The 21,335-nt window shown below is 37.7% G+C and overlaps 1 pseudogene; it reads left to right on the forward strand.

The window, feature by feature from the left end:
- Window positions 1–2,150: 2,150 nt before the first annotated feature.
- The window catches only part of LOC100579649, a 108,276-nt pseudogene continuing 89,091 nt past the window's right edge, over window positions 2,151–21,335 (forward strand).

Consider the following 21,335-nt stretch of genomic DNA (forward strand, 5'->3'; position numbering starts at 1 on the left):
CAGCAGCAGAGCAGTGTGACGATGATTTCATTCTGTTTAGCAAGAGCCAACTTTAACAGTGATGGGTTTAACAGCAGCTCCAAAATTTCAGAGGCACCCTTCTCCCTGTAAGTGATGGGGAACATATCATACAAAGGGAGTTTTTGTTTGCTTTACTTTAGGCACTAGGCTAAGTATTACATGAAAAGGTAGAATTGGTGTTACATGAAAATGGTAGAAGAGAATATTTTGGACAGGTACGGACATCTGCTTGGAAAAGTTCTGAAATTTATTGACTCGTTTGCATATTCAAAAATGTTACTGCAAAAAATATTGAGGGATCATTTTCATTAAGCTTTCCCAGGTACTGTCTGCTAAGTGTTAGGGATACAATAGAATGCAAAAACTGACCTGGCCCCTGTCTGTGCAAAAGGAAGGTGAGAAAGACAAACACGAAGATAATAATCACACACATAGTATAAAATTACAAGTCTGGCAAGGTCTTTTGAATAAATTTGGGGGATGCTACAAAATATATAAAGTAGGGAAGTGACCCCGTTATAGAGGTCAGAAAAGGATGGTGAAACAGAGGTGAGGGAACAGTCAGAGTCAGCAGAGAAAGAATCACTCTGGCTGGGCGTGGTGGCTCATGCCTGTAATCTCAGCACTTTGGGAGGCTGAGGTGGGCAGATCACCTGAGGTCAGGAGTTTGAGACCAGCCTGGCTGTAATGGCAAAACCTCATCTCTACTAAAAATACAAAAATTAGCCAGGCATGGTGGTGCATGCCTGTAGTCCCAGCTACTCAGGAGGCTGAGGTAGGAGAATCAGTTGAACCTAGGAGGTGGAGGTTGCAGTGAGTCTAGACTGTGGCACTGCACTCCAGCCTGGGTGACAGAGTGAGACTCTGTCTCAAAATAAATAAATAAATAAATAAATCACTCGAGGAGTATTTGCAAAGGTTTTAGGTGAGGCTGTGGTAGCGGAGAATCTAGGTAATTCAAGAAGTTGATGAAGACTCCTACTAAAGGAGAGAGCAAATATGTTGTTACTAGTTGAACTGTATCCCTCTAAAAAGATAGTTGAAGTCCTAACCCCCAGTATCTCAAAATGTGACCTTATATGGAAGTAGTGTCATTAGATAGAACTGATTAAGATGAGATCATGCTGGAGTAGGGTGGGCCCTTAATCCAATAGGACCAGTGCCTTTATAAGAAAAGGAGGTAGAGACACACAGAGGAAATACAGCCACGTGAAGATGTAGTGAGAGGTCTGAGTTGTGCTTCCACAAGCAAGGAACGCCTGGGGATGCTGGAAGAGGCAAAGGAGGACCCCACCCCTAGGGTCTTCGGAGAGTACACGGCCCTCCCAACATCTTGACTTTGGACTTGTAGTCTTTACAACTGTGAGGAAATACATTTGTGTTGTTTTTTATCCACCTGGTTTGTGGCCATTTGTTATAGTAGCCCCAGGAAACTAACATGGGGGTGAAGTAGGCTGATGTTAAACCAGGTTGGAGAATAGAGCAGGCCAGGCCCTACAAGGCCTTGATGATCTTATTAAAGGTGTTTCTCTTAAGAGCAATAGCCAGCCAGCAAACTTTTTTTTGTTTTTGTTTTTGATATGGTGCTTTGCTCTTGTTGCCCCAGGATGGAATGCCATAGCGCCATCTTGGCTTACTGCAACCTCTGCCTTCCGAGTTCAAGCAATTATCCTGCCTCAGCCTCCGGAGTAGCTGGGATTACAGGCATCCACCACCACGTCCAGCTAATTTTTTGCATTATTCAGTAGAGACAGGGTTTCACCAGGTTGGCCTGGCTGGTCTCAAACTCCTGACCTCAGGTGATCCACCTGCCTTGGCCTCCTAAAGTGCTGGGATTACAGGCATGAGCCACAGCACCCGGCCCAAAGAACATTTTTAAGCAATGAGGCAGTGGTGTCTAGGTAGCATGTGAGAGGATCGGGTTCACCTTTAGAAAAGGTCACCTGGACTTCTTTAGTGAATGAATTGGAAGGAGGCAAGAATGATAGGCCACCAACATTCCAAATCATTGATGTCTCAAAATAGTCACCCAGCTTCCGGTTCCCAGCGTTGACAGCGACCGAGGTTCAGCGCTTGGGTGAGGAACTGGTGGCATCAGCAGATTCAAGGTGATTTGAGCTTTCGCTAGGATGATGGAGGTTGTTTGCGACAACTGTCTCGGCTTCAGGCCCATATTAAATACAACACGGATGACACCACTGGAGACCTTAAGAGACCGTAAGAAGCTGATTGCAGCCCGAACTGTCACCCATTGTAAAAAGATTATCCTGAAGAAATGGTACATGATTTTTAAGGACCACACGATTCTGGGGGACCATGAAATCCATGATGGGATGAACCTGGAGCTTTATTTTCAATAGATTAGAATCCTAATATTTCTGCTGCCCCACTGTCCTCTCTCATCCTCACATCCTCACCCCCAACACTAGTATAGATGCTTGTTTTTAAAAACTCACCCAAGACTTAGATGTGGCCAATATATATATATATATATATATATGTGTGTTTATATTTATATTTAAAAATCAAAAAAACAGAGAACCAAAATAGCTACCCAATTAGATCACCTTTTTCTTTCCAACTACCATAGATTAAAGAAATCAAATTTTCTGTGTTCATTAATTACCAGACAGCTGAAACAAACTTTCCCAAACTGTGTTCCAAGAAACCCATGTCCTGAGAAGTCTGTTTTGGAAAACATTCCATGGTCAAGTAAATTATGGAAGTTCTAAGTCCCTTGGGAGCTTTCTTCTTTCTTGGGGAGACAAAACGTGCATTAACATGTTAAAATCTCTAGGAAGTCCTGCGATAAAGAGTATAGCTCCAATTCTCAAATGTGTTTGGTTATGAAATATCCTTCGGCCAAACCCAAACCAAAGATAGTTGGGATTACCTGTTAACATTCTAAAGAATTCACTTTTGAAAATGCAGGGCAGAGAGGTTTTTAAAAATAATCATTTCATATCCTCACCCCACTTTTGGAGCCAGGAAATTCTACCCAATATTTAGTTTAAATTTTGCTCTGCAGTTTTTCTCTTGCCTGTGTTCATGGCCCACTGAGGGATAACTGCTGACAATCTGTGAAGTGATGGTTATTTTGAAGCTCAAATCTCCCTTCCCCTTCTCTTCTCCCATCTGGGCGTCATTTGAGAGATCTGCCCTGAAGCAGTTCTGCAAGCAGGGTGTGGAGAAAATATTTATGAACCATTTTTAAAACACCACTTTAAAAAACATGGCATATTCAAATGTGATGTGAAACATATATCCCCAAACTTCAAAATGTTGGTCATTATCACCAATACAGAGAATGTTATACCTGGAAAGGAATCTAGGAGTCATTTGGTTTAAAATGCTCATTTTGCTCATAAATAAACTAAGGTCCAGATAGCCAAAGAGAACGGGCCAAAACCGCACAGCTGATCCTATCACACAGCTGGAAGGAGATCAGAGGTGTTCAGTCCCAGGCCCAATTTCTTTTGAATATATATTCTGGGGCTTTTTAAAAACTTACTGAACTCCTGGCAGCATTTGAATCTAGATATTAATAGTTAATATAAAGATTACCAAAAAGGCATTCTAACTAATGCAAGAATCTCAACCAGTACATACCTCTTTTTTCTGAGTGAAAGTAACCAATTCAGTAGAAAAAAAGGGGGGAAGGGTAAATTGTAAATAGTAAAAATAATAGCCTATAATTCAAGTTTTATGTTCTGGCTATCTCTGTTCCACATAAGTAATTTTCTTGAAATTACCAAAAAATAATTCCTCTTGACACTTTCATGTATTTATTGTAAATTCTTTATTCTTGATGTAATTTTTTTTCTTTTAAACAACAGTATATTTTAAAATGTTTTAAACAACAAGATTTTTTTAAATGACTCTGAAAAATATCTCCCTTGGCTTTTGTTTTTTATTCTGTCTCCTTCCCTTCCATCAAGTATCTGTAAATATAAAGCAGGTGGAAAGATATCTCCCAATTGGTACCATACATTTAAGGCAGGAAAATCATGTTTTGCTATCTCCACTCTTTATAGTGTTATCCTACTAGTGATCCTTATTAATGCATTTATGGAAGTAGATTTCAGCTTGCCTTGTCATTGCTGTCTGTCCCACAGAGACACATATTTTGCAGACATGATTCTGTACCTAAGCAGCAGCCTTTCAGACAATGTGATAGGTAAAGGCAGAAAGAAAGATGGCACCAGTACAGAAGACTTTGCCCAGAGTGACTTTGAGCTAGGAGACCTAAATAGGATGCCTTTGCTGGTGAACACATCTTGCAGACACTTCAAGAAAGGTAATGTTCGTGCAACATGGCCCCTTCCCTCAAGACAGATTCTTTATCTTATAATCAACTGAAGAAAAAGTGATCTGTTACAATATTGAAGCATAAACAGGCTAAGGAGAATCTTGAGACAGTTGTTCAGTCCTTATTTCTCCTTTTTAGGGAAGTTTAAAGGATAATTTTGGCTCTATGTTATATTCTACTTAGTAGCTAATTTTAGAACCTAATCCATACAAAATACATTTCCAGGTGTAATTTCCAGATTAAACAGGAATGGCACTGCCTGGGTACATCTAGATTTACCGCTCCCCACCCAGCTCTTCTCTGCCCATTTTGCTTCTTTTGTTGAGACAGCCCATTGATATCGTTACACTTAGGCTAAACTAAAAACACATCCAGCTCCCAGTATTCTCTCATCTCAGAAAACAGATAAATCTTTTAGAATGCTTAGGGAGCTGGCTTCAAAATGCTGCCACTCCTTTGATGATAGTATCACAAAGAAGTTAGAGTCAATATCCTTTCTCTAATTCAGGAAACAGCTTGATGTAGGGAAAGATTGAGAAATTAAAAAGAGAAACACCAGTCTATATCATGATCTCACCATGTATTTGCAGAGAAACTTTGGATGAGTTTCTTTATTTTCATGAGTTTCCATTTCCTCACCTGTAAAGTAGGATTGATAAAATGTACTGAAAATGTTGAGAAGAGCAACTGAAGTTTTACAAAATATCCTTCATGGTTTCTGGCATATCAAAGCCCTCAGCCTATACACTTTACCTTCGCTTTTCTGGCTCCTTTTGAATTCAGCATTCAATCCATGGTAACTTCAGAAATCAAATGCCAGCTGTGTGTCTAAAAGAAAGTTCTTTGTGATGATTTAACCTAAAAGAATATCCAGAATCTATTTAATATCTAGGGTTCAATGAAATGCCTTTAAAGCAAAGCATTTGGGGGAAAATACAGAATAGAAAAGAAATGCACTCCATAGAATGTCATAGTAGGGGCTATGTCCATGCCTAAGGACGTAAGATAAAATCAAAATATTCAGTCCGGCAAGTAGGTCACATAAATTCCGATGTTACCTACAGACTAGAAAGTCATGGGGCACTGGACAGACTTGACAGGCAATAAAATGTGATGGTTAACAGCAAGTCAAATACGATTATTTCCAGTTCTGGCTCTGAAATATACTAGCTGCACCATCTTAAGTAAGCCATTGTATTTCTGTGAGCTTCAATTTTCTCATCTGTGTAAGAAAGATAATAGTATCTAATTTATGGGGTTGGTGTTGTGAGTAATAAATATTGTAATTAATACATAGTGCTCTGCACAATATCAGGCAAGGAGCAGATGTTGAATAGATGGAATCAATTATCATTGTTCTTTTTTTTTTTTTCTAAACACTTAAGGTCAAGTCTGAGTCACTTCTAATCAGAGTTTCTGCCCTCCGACGCTCAAAAATGCATAACAGGAACCCAATGATTAGGTACAGAAACAAACAAAAGAAGAAGAAAATCCTTATTTCTGATGAATCCTCCCCCTCCATTCAGCAGTCAGGAAATAATGCACTGAGTACTGGTAGGGTGGGACAAATCCAAGGAAATATTTCCTGCTGTCAAGACATCCATAGTCTATGTCCTGTGGTCTTCACACATGAGATGTGAATTTTGTAAAGTATGCTTATTTCAGCTCAATTGCCAATTTTTCTTCTAGAGCAAAACTAAAGATACTTAGGCTTGTGACCAGTGGGGAAGCTTTTATCTTCATCCTAACCAACTGGCTGGCCTGACAATAATAGCACTTTTCAATGTCATTCTTTTTGGATATCTAGAAAAGATAGGAATCCTGGATTTGTGTTCAGTGAAAAGTACTTAAAGTGAAATCTACCAAATGTACCAATAGTTTCCTGGGTAAAAAATAAAGTACTTTTTTCAGAGGGTCCTCTAGTTTTTCTTTACTCCACCGGAATGTCAACAGGAAGCTGTAAATCATCAAGATTGAACATTTCAGCCCTCAGTCTAGAGCAGCACAGGGGTTAGCAAATAAGATGAATGTGATACGGAATGAAACCAAAGGGAAGCATTTATAATATTACTGGTTTGTGTGAATATCAGTTGGGAAAGGAATATTTGAGGAAAAAAAAAATCTAGTGAATGCGCTAAAAACCCCAAATGGTCAGCTGTTGCTGATCCTGGACTAGATGTTATAGAATCAATGATGAAAAATATTTTAATCTTTTTACATTTTTTTAGCAGGTGTATATATGGGTATGCATGTTATTTACATATGTGTGTATGTGTATTTATATATATATATACACATACACACATATGTAAATATAAATATATATATAAAAAATTTGACACATTGGGGAGGCCAGTATAACATGTAATTGAAGTATTGTGGAAATATGGAATTGATTAAATTAAAATTAGAATGCTTCTGGGATTTGTACACAAATGTTTACTGCAGCTTTATTTGTGATTGTCAAAAACTGGAAGCAATCCAAACATCTTTCAGCTAGTGATAAAGAAAAGTGGGAAATCCATACAGTGAAATACTAGCCAGCAATAAAAAGAACAAATTAGTAATACCCACAACAACATGAATAAATCTTAAAAGCATTAGGCTGTGTGAAAAATGCCTTGGGTCAAAAGGCTCCACACTCTGCGAATCCATTCATAGAACTTTCTGGAATAGGCAAAGCTGCAGGGATAGAAAATTGATTGGTGATTTCCAAGGATCAGGAGTGGGAGTAGGAGATTGTCCATAAATGGGCCTGAGAATTTGGGATGAGATGTTATATATAGAGCACCACAGAACTGTATACTAAAATGAACTTCACTGTATATAAATTACATCTCAATAAAAATAAAATAATGCCTCTGGGCTCAACGCAATTCCTTGAAGGCATGCAGCTTTAAATAGCTGAGGTCCCTATCTGAGGCAACCTCATTGGCTAAGTGAAGCCTTATTGAGTTGCTGGCCTACCAGGCCTTAATCGCCGCCATGTGGCCTCAACGTACAGCCATGAACATCAGTGAAAGCTGCAGCAATACCCTCCTGAAAGAGCAACTTTCTCTCAGCTTCCACACTGAGTTCCCTCTTCCCCACCCAGGCCCAACTGAGCACTTCTTGTCTCCATGTCACAGCTTCTTCCCAGCCTCAACAGGTGAGTGATGCAGTTCAGATGCTGCCCTGGTTTCTGGGCACTTTCCTCCTTGAGACTTCTCTTAGTCTTTGTATTTCAAAAGCACCGGCAGGAGAAACCAATGCTCCACAACTGCAAACATTTCTAGGACCCTGCCAGGCCTTAGACGCAGCAATTGTTGCAAAAGATCAGCTTCTTTGCCAGAATAAATCACAGGAAGAAAATAAGAGCATGGTTAAGGATCAGGTGTACAAGAAAGATGAATTCCCAAGGCCACTCAATGAAAAATGCACTAATTAAGATTTAATGTTAAGTTACAGACATCAATTTGAGGTGGAGAAGTAATATTATATCTCAGCACCTTAGTCCTTGCTTTTTATATATTCCATTCTCCTTCTAGAATTCCCAGGCAATCATCTTCTTTCTCCTACTCCATACAGAAGCAAAATCAAAGACTGAAAATTGCCCCTGGCCTAGCCATGAGGCAGAACTATTTGAAGGCATGTTTTCATCCTCAACAGTGGCTAGTCCAAATTGAGAGGTGCTGTAAATGGAAAAAATACAAACTGTATTTTGAAGACTTGGCACAAACAATGTAAAACATCTCAATTTTATATTGATTTTCATATTGAAATGCTAATCTTTTGGTTATATTGAACTAAAATATTTTAAAAATTAATTTCACCTTTAAAAATTACTTTTTAATGTGGCTCTAAAAAATTTAAAATTGGCCGGGCGCGGTGGCTCACGCCTGTAATCCCAATACTTTGGGAGGCTGAGGCAGGCGGATCATCTGACGTTGAGAGTTCAAGACCAGCCTGACCAACATGGAGAAACCCCGTCTCTACTAAAAATACAAAATTAGCCAGGCGTGGTGGTGCATGCCTGTAATCCCAGCTACTCAGGAAGGCTGAGGCAGGAGAATTGCTTGAACCCAGGAGGCGGAGGTTGAGGTGAGTTGAGATTGTGCCACTGTGCTCCAGCCTGGGCAACAAGAGAAAAACTTGGTCTCAAAAAAAAAAAAGAAAAAAAAAAAAGTTAAAGCGTCCAGGCACAGTGGTTCATGCCTGTAATCCCAGCACTTTGGGAGGCAGAAATTGGGAAGATTCGTGAGCTCAGGAGTTTGAGACCAGCCTGGGACAACATGGAGAAACTCATCTCTACAAAAAATTAAAAAAATGAGCCGGGCTTGGTGGCACACAGCTGTGATCCCAGCTACTTTGGGGGCTGAAGTGGGAGGATCACTTGAGCCCGGGAAATGGAAGTTGCGGAGAGATGGGATTGTACCAATGCACTCCAGCCTGTGTGACAGAGTGAAACCCTGTCTCAAAAAGATTAAAATAAATTTAAAATTACCTGTGTGACTCACATCGTGTTTATGTTGGGCAGCACAGCTCCATAACCTTGGCAAATTACCAAAGTTCAGTTTTCTTCATTAGTAAATGAAAGTTAAGAGCTTAACATAGTGTCTGGATCATAGGGGAGTTTCAGAAATGGTTGAGATTAATTAACACAAAACTATACATTGAAGTAATCGTTTATATGCTGCTCAGGGCATTCAAAAAATGACAAATTATTAAATGCCCATAATATAGAGAAGTGAGTTTAGTTAGAGCAGAGCTAGATTATGTAGTCCAATTACCTGGTTTTATAATTCATTAAAAAGCTTATTCCTTCAAGAGGTCTTATGGGCAAGCGTGAGTTATAATCCAAAGAGCACAGTGGTCACAGTGGTTTACATGGATATATGGAATGACTTTATTTGAGGAAGAAAGTCAATTCTCCAGAGTTCGGGCAAATTGGGCGTTGAATGGGTATAGGAATGGTAGGGACCTGCAACCCACTCCTCTGAACCATCCACATGTTACGAAATCCTGAAAGAGGAAAGCTACAGAAATCTATGTCCTCAGGAGACTGGTTCTAGATCGTGGAGCTGGAAGTCCTCAAGAACCTCATCCCAAAGCTTGGCATAAAAGGTGGAGCTAAAGATGACACAACAAGGAGAGGTACACTGATGGAACCAGACATGCTTCCCCTTTCTCCTGGACAAAATAAATCCAAACATTTTTGTATGATTTCAGGGTAGAAAAAGAAAGTCTCAGCTGGGTGTAGTGGTTCACACCTGTAATCCCAGCATTTTCGGAGGCCAAGGCAGGAGGGACAGTTGAGGCCAGGAGTTCAAGACCTGCTTGGGCAACAAAGTGAGTCCTCTTCTCTACAAAACGCTAAAAAAAAAAAAAAAAAAAACAAACAAAACGCTACACTTGGTGGCATGCGCCCATAGTCCCAGGTACTCAGGAGGCTGAGGCAGGAGAATCACTTGAGCCCAGGAGAATGGAGGCTGCAGTGAGCTCTAATCACACCGCTGCATTCCAACCTGTGTAACAGAAAGATACCCCGTTTAAAAAGGAGAAAAATAAAACTTCCCCAACTTATCATCTTCCCTCCTACCCCCCACCTCCTCCAAGGAATGACATCAAAATGCCCAAGACCAGATATTGTATCAACCCTGACAAGTGGGCGAATTGGGTTAGAAAAATAAAGGAATGTGATATTTCTTGCACCTTAGGTTTTGTACTATAATTCATGGTAAATTCCAACTTATAATTTGGTATACTCATGGGAAATTATTTTGGAATGATATACTTGTGTGTTGGTTGTTGTCTCTTGCAATGGGATAGAAACTAGGAAGGGCTTCAATTACTATTCTGTTACTTTTCCATAGGATATGAGAAAAGTGCAAATATGAATTGCTTTTGTAATAAAATAATAATATATTATCATTGGGGAAAAATGATAAACCCACAGAAATAGCTCTTTCTATTTAGGTTGTCAGTAATCCTTCAACAACCTCCCAGACTTGAATAAGAGCCTGTTTGTTATTCTCCTGATGGTTCTAGGACTATGTCTCCAGGTATACTGGAGCTACTGATGAGTCGGTAGCTGCTGCCTGTGAAAATTGCCCCTGTCTCTGGCCCCCTCCTAAGTGGCCCCACCCATCAAAGCATTACCTTCTCAAGAGCTAGCCTGAAATGGAGCAGCGGGGCTGTCAGCTTCACAAGCTCTTCCTCAAAGCACAGAAGAAATACGCTTTCCCAGGCAGTTGTTCAGGTAGCTCAGGTGTTAATTTTTGGGTCATCTGTCCAGAAAGTCTTTCCAGGAATTGTCTGAGGAGTAAGCTCCATGTTTCTGCTATATCACCCTGTACCTCTGGCCACATCTGCTCAGGACCTGACACCTAACTCAAAGGAAGGCAAACTGATGTTGTCTACCAGGAATTTGTAATTGAAATGAAAAGAGTGGGCCCCAGTGGTCTCAGACATGCAGACTTAGAATTGGAGGCACCAGAGAAAACTTGAAAGCAGAAAAAGAAGACAGCATACAGGCAGAGGGAAGCTGAGTGAGAAATAGCAGGGATTGGAATATTAGTCTTTATGGCAAATGGTGCCAAATTCCATTGTTTACCCAAGGCCCACGGTCTTTGGGTTCTGTGAGGAACCCCTGTGCTTTGTAATAATTTCCTTTATTTTGCTCAAGTGAAGTCTAGTTGTTTTCAGTTGCTTATAATCAAAAGATCCTTAAAAATGTGGGTAAAATGTTCACCTACCCATGGTTTAAGTAATCAAGGAATTCTCACTTGGAACGGTCTATAAATGGAAAAAAATTAGTCTCAGCTTTCTCACATGTAATAATGGTATCCTAATACTCTTCTTCCCTGCCGATATTATGAATTTATAGAAAAAAACCTGAGGCTATTAAGGTATTTGCCAGAGATAATGAGCAGTATGATTGTTGCGATGGTCTGACAACCCTGTGTAGACCATTTAGGTCACCCCCTGCCCTTAGGGGCCCTGGCCAGCCAGAGTTGATGCTACACTATCCCACCTTAATACATCTCCTACAAAGAAGAACGGCATTAGACTTCCCAGACTAAAATAAAAATAAACTACACTGTTACTGTCAGGAAACAGAAGGGGGCACCCTAAGAATATTTAGTAGTTGCAAACAGCAGCTCTAACGTCTTTAAGTACAATGAATGCTTTCTCTCAAGCATAGAAAGCAAAGCATGGTCAATTTTACAAGTAAAATTTTTCTATGGAGCCACATGACTAGGGGATAAAGATTAAGAGTGCCTACGTCAATCTCTGAGAAAAAGGTAAAAATTAAAATGAAGTTTCCTATCTCACGTGACAGTACGATAATAGAAAAAAGATATTCCTCCAAACATAACCTAATTTGATTGTCACAGTGGTTTAGAGAAAAAGAGTGATGAGAAACTATTGCTTCTATTGACTGAATATGAAGAGAGAGTCAGACAAGGAAATAATAAAACTAACTTTTATGGAGCAATTTCTGTATGCCAAACACATGCTTTATGAACATGATTTTATGTTCTATAACAACCTAAAAAGTAGGTACTCAAAATTTTCCCCAAACCTCCAGTAACTAAGCGATTCTCTCTCCCAGTCATTTTTAACTAGCAGTTAATCCAGATGGTTTTCTTAGTATTAATAGACCTGAAATAAACAGGAAAGTCATTTAAGAAATCATCATTAAATTAAGCAGATAGAATAAAAAAGGAGGCAGGAAAGATGAAGGTAAAATAAGGAATAATATGGGGAAGGATAGAGGAAATGGAGGAAGGAGGGGTGATATGGTTTGGCTGTCTACCCACCCAAATATCACCTTGAATTGTAATAACCACCACGTGTCAAGGGCAGGGCTAGGTGAAGATAACTGAATCATGGGGACGGTTTCCCCATACTGTTCTCATGGTAGTGAATAAGTCTCACAAGATCTGATGGTTTTATAAATAGGAGTTCCCCTGCACAAACCGTTTTGCCTGCCTCCATGTAAGATGTCCCTTTGCTATTCCTTAGTCTTCCGCCATGACTGTGAGGCCTCCCCAACCATGTGGAACTGTGAGTCCGTTAAAGCTCTTCCCTTCATAAACTACCCAGTGTCAGGTATGTGTTTCTTAGTGTGAGAACAGACTAATGCAAGGGGGAAAGGGAGGAATGGAGAAGAACGAGGGAACAGAGCAGAGCAACAAAGAAAAAGAGATCGGAAACAAAGGAGTAGGATTCGAAAAAACAAACAAAACTTCTCCTGAGCTGTCTTTAAAAAACCCTTCATGAATCTGAGTGACCAACCTTTTCTCTATTTTTCCACACTCCAACAGTCCAAATATACATATTTCAGAAGCCGCAAAATGGCATCAGACAATGTCAACATAGGCTACAATATCCACGTCTAGGAGTGAATGTTTAGGAGGGAAGCAAATGCTGCTGTGAGACAGGAGAACAATCAAAGGAGGGATATTGACTTAGCAAGCTCTGAAACCAGCCTTCACTGAAAGGTTTTACCGTCTCCAGCTGTTCATTAGTTAATGAATATGAAATATTGACTCACGGGTGACCCCACAGGTAGTTAGGAAAGCAATCTCATTTGAAACCTGTCAATTGCACAGAGACAGATGGGAAGGTGGGTGGGTGGGGGAGGGAGATGGCCCTTTATCCCTTCCTTTACTTCCAACCACAGCCTTAGACTAAAGTAGATTTTTGGATCTAGATTCTTCCCACTACTAGGTGGGGCAGGTCCTGAAATAAAGACAAAGTGGGTTGGGGGGTGAGGGCATCTGTTTCCCTGCTTTCTAAACACTTCAGAACAGGAATAAATTTAATCCCAAGGTTTGCTAACCATGGTAGATAAAATATTTTTTAAATGAATTTATTTTAAAATTTAAAAAATATTTAAAATGAAATATTTTAAAAATATTGTAAAAAATATTTTTAAATGAATTTATTTTAAAGTATATTTGGAGAATTAACTTGCATATAAACCCTCAATTTTGCAAATATTAGAATGAAGCCAAAAGAGACATTTATATTTTTAAAAGTAAAATAGATATGTGAAAATTAAAAGACAAAAGCATGCAGAAATAACTATAAATAATGAGGCTAAAGTATGAATGGCTGAAGTTTGAGAAACTATGATTTAGGATACAGCACAGTTAAGCCAAGTAATCATGCTTGATAAAAAATAATGGGTGAATGGATGAGTAGATTAATGGTTGGTTGAGTGTGTAGATAAATTAGGAGTGTTGAAGTAATGAGGGAATGGGTAGACGAATATATTGGCAGGTGTGTAGATGAATTGGAAGTGTTGAATAGATGGATGAGTATATGAATGGATGGTTGAATAAATGGATGGTTGGACAATTAAATGGTGAAATGTGTCATAAATCAGGAGTGTCCATGTGAGATATACCCTTAGGTTAATTATTTGCTAGTGCAAACTGGGTGCCATTGGGTTGAAGGAAAATGGCAGTAGAAATGAGCCTGTCTGGTTCTCAACTAGTGCACCTCAATAGCAGGTATAGGGAAATCTCTTCACAGGTGAGCTGGCAACCTATGATTAACTGAAAAGTTTATTTTGCCAATGATCTTAGGATTTCAGCAAAATTGTTAAGAGTGCTGCTTCTGGAGTTGTATTTTCATGTTAAAGTTCCAGTTCTTCTATTTACTTGCTGTTGACCTTGGGCAAGTTGCCTTACCTACTCATCCTCAGTGCCTTCAGTTGTAGAATGAGACCAATCAGAACCTGCTCTGAAAGGTAATAGAAAGATATTTGCATGTTTTAAATTTCACTTGTCAGTTTGAATCTTTCAATTTCGATTAGCATTATTATTCTGTTATTTTTACATTTTAATAATGAAGTTATTTTTAACTCTAATCACTTTTTAATGAACCATTCAATTGAACCATGAACTCCAAAGTATAATATTAAATTTTTTAAATAGTTGTCTGATAAAAAAAACTTATTTTGCCTTACATACTGGTTTAAAAACATTTTTTTTAGGCCGGCTCTAAAAACAAAAAAAACAATTTTTTTAGGCAGGCTCTAAAATTGTTACCAGTCACCCCTCCTTGTACTCATGCCTTTGTATAATCCCTTTTCCTTGGATATAGATTGGACTCAATGACTCAGTTCTAATGAGATGTCACTTCCATGATTAGATTATCAAAAGATTCTTGTTTGCTTCTTGTGCATGTGTTCGTTCTCTCTCTCTCTCTTTCTCTCTCTCTCCCTCTCTCCCTCCCTCCCTCTTTCTTCTTCTCTCTTTTTAGTTCTTAGAGTCCTTGCTCTTAGGAAAGTAAGTTGCCATGTCCTTGAGCAGCCCTGTGGAGAGGTTCACATGGCAAGAAACTGGTATCTCTGGCCAAGATTCCATAGGACTGAAGACTATCAAAGTGAGTGAGATTGTGGAAATGGACCCTTCCCCAGTCAATAAACTGGGAAAAGACAAACAACCAGAAAATAATTAAAACGACAGAAGTAAATCCTTACCTATCAATAATGTCTAATGTAAACCATTTAAATTCTCCAAATAAAAGATATAGACTGGCTGAATGGATTTTTTTTAAGACCCAACTGTATGTTGCCTGCAAAAAACCCACTTCACCTATAAAGACACACCTAGACTAAAAGTGAAAGGATGCAAAATTATATTCCGTGTAAACAGAAACCAAAAGCAAGCAGGAGTAGCTATATTATATCAGACAAAATAGATTTTAAGTAAAAATAAAAAGGTAAGAGGAGACAATAAGATTATTATATAATGATAAAGATATCAATTCAGCAAAAGGGTAGAACAATTGCTAATTCTGTGTACCCAATGGAACACCTCTATATACAAAACAAATATTATTAGAGCTAAAGAGATTGCAATACAGTAATTGTTGGGACTTCAACACCCTACTCACAGCATTGGACATATCATCTAGACAGAAAATAAACAAGAAGCATAAGACAAACCACACTATAGACCAAATGGACCTAACATTTACAGAACATTTCATCCAACAGCTACAGAATACACATTCTTCTCAGTGGAAGATGGAATATTCTCCATGAGAGACCATGTGGTAGGCTACCAAATGAGTCTCCACAAATTTTAAAATATTGAAATCATATCAAGTACCTTCTCAGACCAAAATAGAATAAAAGTAGAAGTCATTAACAAGAGGAGCTTTGAAAACTGAACAAATACACGGAAATTAAACAACATGCTCCTGAACAATCAATGGTCAATGAAGAAATTAAGAAGAAAATGTTTAAAAATTTATAGGAACAAATTAAAAAAACACAATATACCAAAATCTAAAAGCAGTACTAATGGGAAATTTTATAGCAATAAACATATAAGTCAAAAAAGTAGATTTCAAACAAACAACCTAATGGTGCACCTCAAGGAACTAGAAAAGGAAGAACTAGAAAAGGAAGAATAAAACAAACCTGAAATTAGTAGAAGAAAAGCAATAATAAAGATCAGAGCAGAAGTAAATGAAATGGAGACACACACACACACACACACAAAGATCAACAAAATGCAAGTTTTTTTTAAAGAGGAACAAAACCAAGAAACTATTAGGTAGACTAAGAAAAAAAGTGAGAAGAACCAAATAAAATCAGAAACAAAAAAAAAGGAGACATTACGACTGGTGCTACAAAAATACAAAGGATTTTTAGAGATTTCTATGAACAACAATGTGCCAACAAATTGGGAAATATAAAGGAAATGAATAAATTCCTGGACACATATAACCGACACTGAGCCAAGTAAAAATAGAAAACCTGAACAAACTAATAATGAGTAACAAGATTGAATCAATAATAAAAGTTTCCCAAAAAAGAAAATCCCAGGACAGGATGGCTGCTGAATTCATTTAAACTTTTAAAGAAGAACTTAAACCAATTATTCTCAAACTATTCTAAAAATATAAAATATAAGTCTTAGAAGAAAATAGAAGAGGAGGGAATTCTTCCTAACTCATTCTATGAGGCCAGCATTAGCATTAGCCTGATTCCAAAACAAGGTAAAGACACAGAAAAAAAAAATCTACAGGTCAATATCCCTTATGAATATAGATGCAAAAATTATTAATAAAATACTAGCAAACCAAATCTAACACATCAAAAAGATAATACCCCATACTCAAGTGGCATTTATCCCAGGGATGCAAGGATGGTTCATCATATGCTAGTCAAAAAACTTGATACATCATATCAACTGAATAAAAGGACAAAAACCAAATGATCATTTCAACAGATGCAGAGAAAGCATTTGACAAAATTCAACAGCCCTTTGTGACAAAAACTCTTAACAAATTAGGTATACAAAGAACATTTTCAGCACGTTGAAGGTCTAAAATGACAAGTCCACAGCTAACATCATAGTGAACAAGGGAAAGATAAAAGCTTTCCCTCTAAGATCCAGAACAAGACACCCCATTCTTATTACATAGTACTTAGACATAGTATTGGAAGTCCTAGCGAGAGCAATAAGGCAAGAGAACAAAATAAAAGGCATCCAAACTGAGAAAGAGGAAGTCAAATTATCCTTCTTTGCAGACAATATGATCTTATATACAGAAAAACCTAGACTCAACCAAAAAAACTATCAGAACTGATAAATGCATTCAGTAAAGTTGCAAGACACAAAATCAACATATAAAATCAGTAGCATTTCTATATTCCAATAAAGAACTAGATGAAATAGATATTAAGAAAGCAATCCAATTTAGAATAGCTACAGAAAATTAAATACATAGGAATAAATTTAACCAATGAATGGAAAAACTTCCACCATGAAAGCTACAAAAAACTGAGTAAAGAAATTGACTAGGACACAAAAAATGGAAGGACATCTCATTTTTATAGACTGGAAGAATTAATATTTTTAAAATGACTGTACTACCCATAGCAGTCTACAGACTCAGTGCAATCACTATCAAAATACCAATTACATTCTTTACAGAAATAAAAATACAATTCTAAAATCTGTATGGAACCACAAAAGACCCTGAATAGCCAAAGCAATACTGAACATAAAGAACAAAGCTGAAGGCATCACATTACCTGACTTCAAAATATGCTACCAAGAAATAATAATCATAACAATGTGGTATTGGTATAAAAGTAGACACATGTACCACTGAAACAGAATGGAGAACCTATCAATAAATCCACTCATTTTTAGTCAATGATTTTTGGAAAGGTGCCAAGATTATACACTGGGGAAAGGATCACCCCTTCAGTAAATGGTTCTGGTAGAACTGGATATCTATATGAAGAAAAATGGAACTAGACCCTTATTTCTTGCTATAGACAAAAGTCTACTCATAATGGATTAAAGACTTAAACATTTGTAACACACAAAACTATAAAACTACTGGTAGAAAACCTAGAGGAAATGTTTCAGGATATTGGTCTAGGCAGGATTTTATGGAAAAGACTTCAAAAGCACAGGCAACAAAAACAAAACTGGACAAATGGGACTACAACAAAGGAAAAAAGTTCTACTTAGCAAAGGAAACAGTAAACAGCATGAGGAGATAACCTGTGGAAGAATGGGAGAAAATATTTGCAAACTATTCATTTGATGAAAGCACTAATATCTAGGATATATACAAGGAACTCAACAGCAAAACAAATAAAACAAATAATTTGATTTTAAAATGGACAAATAAACTGAATAGATATTTCTCAAAAGAATACATACAAATGACCAACAAGCATATGAAAAAAATGTTCAACATCACTGATCATCATGGAAATGTACATAAAAACTATAATTTGATATCATCTCACCCCCATTAGAATGGTTATTATCAAAAAGAAGGAAAAAACAATGCTGGTGTGAAAATTGAATAAAGGAAACCCTTATACAACATTGGTGGGAATGTGAATTAGTATAACCACTATGGAAAATAGCATGGAGCTTCCTCAAAAAACTAAAAATAGAATTACCGTATGATCCTGCAATCCCATGACTGAGTATTTATACAAAGGAAATAAATCAGCACATTGAAGCAGTGTTTGTCTCATGTTTATTGTAGCACCATTCACAATAGCCAAGATATGAAATCGACTGAAGTGTCTACCAATAGATGAATTAATCAAGAATATATGGTATACATACAGAATGGAATACTATACAGCCATTAAAAAAGAATGAAATCCTGTCATTCACAACAACATAAATGAGCCTGGAGGACATTATGTTAAGTGACATAAGTCAGGCACAGATAAATACCACATTGTCATTTATATGTGGTTGCCAAAAAGTTGAGTGGATAGGAATAGAGAGTAGAATTATGTCTATTAGTGGCTAAGAAACATAGTGGGGAGGGAGGATAGAGACACGTTGGTTAATTGGTTCAAAATTATAGCTAGATACAAGGAATATGTTCTAGATTCTATAGCACTGTAGGGTGACTATAGTTAATTATTTTATATTTTCTGCTAGAAGAAGATTTTGAATGTTTCTAACAGAAAGAAATGTTAAATATTTATGGTGATAATATGCTATTACCCTGATCTTTACACATTATATATATATCAAAATATCACTCTATATCTCATAAGTATGTATTAATTATTATGTGTCAACTAAAAGTAAATAAAAATAAAATGAAGATATCATCTTCATATTCAAGTTAAGATTTTTCTGGTTTTCATAGAGTTCAGATTATTTATGGTTGAAGGGCACTGGATAGGAGGCAATAAAGAATTGTAGAAATCATTGCAAAATCTCTAGCCGCAGAAGCTTTAGAACATGAGAGATGAGGCCAGGTGTGATGGCTCACACCTATAATTCCAGCAATTTGGGAGGCCGAGGCGGGCAGATCACCTGAGATCGGGAGTTTGAGACCAGCCTGACCAACATGGAGAAACCCCGTCTCTACTAAAAGTATAAAACATTAGCCAGGCATGGTGGCGCATATCTGTAATCCCAGCTACTCGGGAGGCTGAGGCAGGAGAACTGCCTGAACCCGGGAGGCGGAGGTTGTGGTGAGCCGAGATCTCGTCACTGCACTCCAGCCTGGGTGACAAGAGCAAAACTCCATCTCAAAAAAAAAAAAAAAAAAAAAAAAAAAAAAGAAAGTGAGAGATGAAGTAAAAGATTTGAGGTTCTTCTACCTGCTAGCAACACCCTTTGAAACATTCACATTTCAAAGGGGCAATTACCTTGTTCTCCCTGTCATTGTTATTATTCGCTTAGGAAATAGACCCATTACTGGCTCATGGGTGACTAAATACAAACTTTCAAAACCTTCTACTAAGAGAACAAGAGCCTAAGTTCTGAAATTATTTGGATAACATTAATTGCCTTCTACTAAATTTCCATTTATTCTCCTCCTACTAGAATACACTGTGTGTGTGTGTGTGTGTGTGTGAGTGAAGGTTCAGAAACTGTAGAAGAATGAAAGGAAATGTGCATGTATTCACACTTTTTAAATTTAAGTACCACACGCCACAGTTAAAACGTATTTTCATGTAACATTCTGGGAAAAGTGCACCACTTATTTCATTTCATTTGCAGCTCTGAAAGGATAACATATAGTCACATTAAATTGCTTTAGAAAGATGGTTTAAAAAATAAACTCAAATCTTTTTTATATATACATATTTCCTTCTTTAATTAAAAAAGTAAAGTATACTACATACATTTTTATTGTACTTTAAGTTATGGGATACATGTGCAGAACATGCAAGTTACACAGGTATACATGTGCCATGGCGGTTTGCTGCACCCATCAACCCATCATCTACATTAGGTATTTCTCCTAACCCTATCCTTCCCCTTGCCCCCCGGCTCCCAGACAGGCCCTGGTGTGTGATGTTCCCCTCCCTGTGCCCATATGTTCTCATTGTTCAACTTCCACTTATGAGTGAGAATATGCAGTGTTTGGTTTTCTGTTCCTGTGTTAGTTTGCTGAGAATGATGGTTTCCAGCTTCATCCATGTCCCTGCACAGGACGTGAACTCATTCTTTCTTATGGCTGCATAGTATTCTGTGGTGTATATTTGCCACATTTTCTTTATCCAGTTGAACATTGATGGGCATTTGGGTTAGTTCCAAATCTTTGCTAATGTGAATAGTGCTGCAGTAAACATACGTGTGCATGGGTCTTTATAGTAGAATGATTTATAATCCTTTGGGTATATACCCAGTATGGGATTGCTGGGTTAAATGATATTTCTGGTTCTAGTTCCTTGAGGAATCACCACACTGTCTTCCACAATAGTTGAACTAATTTACGCTCCCACCAACAGTGTAAAAGCATTCCTATTTCTGCACATTCTCTCCAGCCTCTGTTGTTTCCTGACTTTTTAATGATCGCCATTCTAGCTGGCGTGAGTTGGTATCTCATTGTGGTTTTGATTTGCATTTCTCTAATGACCAGTGATGATGAGCTTTTTTTCATATGTTTGTTGGCCACATAAATGTCTTCTTTTGAGAAGTGTCTCTTCATATCCTTTGCCCACTTTTTGATGGAGTTGTTTTTTTTTTTTCTTGCAAATCTGTTTAATTTCCTTGTAGATTCTGGATATTAGCCCTTTGTTAGAGGAATAGATTGCAAAAATTCTCTCCCATTCTGTAGGTTGCCTGTTCACTCTGATAGTTTCTTTTGCTGTGCAGAAGCTGTTTAGTTTAATTAGATCACATTTGTCAATTTTGGCTTTTGTTGCTATTGCTTTTGGTGTTTTAGTCATGAAGTCTTTGCCCATGCCTATGTCCTGAATGGTATTGCCTAGGTTTTCTTCTAGCGTTTTTATGGTTTTAGGTCTTATGTTTAAATCTTTAATCCATCTTGAGTTAATTTTTGTATAAGGTGTAAGGAAGGGGTCTAGTTTCAGTTTTCTGCATATGGCTAGCTAGTTTTCCTAACACCATTTATTAAATAGGAATCCTTTTCCCATTGCTTGTTTTTGTCAAAGATCAGATTGTTGTAGATGTGTGGTGTTATTTCTGAGGCCTCTGTTCTGTTCCATTGGTCCAATATCTGTTTTGGTACAGGTACCATGCTG

This window comes from Nomascus leucogenys, chromosome 21 (genome assembly GCF_006542625.1).
Source record: "Nomascus leucogenys isolate Asia chromosome 21, Asia_NLE_v1, whole genome shotgun sequence".
Taxonomy (NCBI): Eukaryota; Metazoa; Chordata; class Mammalia; order Primates; family Hylobatidae; genus Nomascus; species Nomascus leucogenys.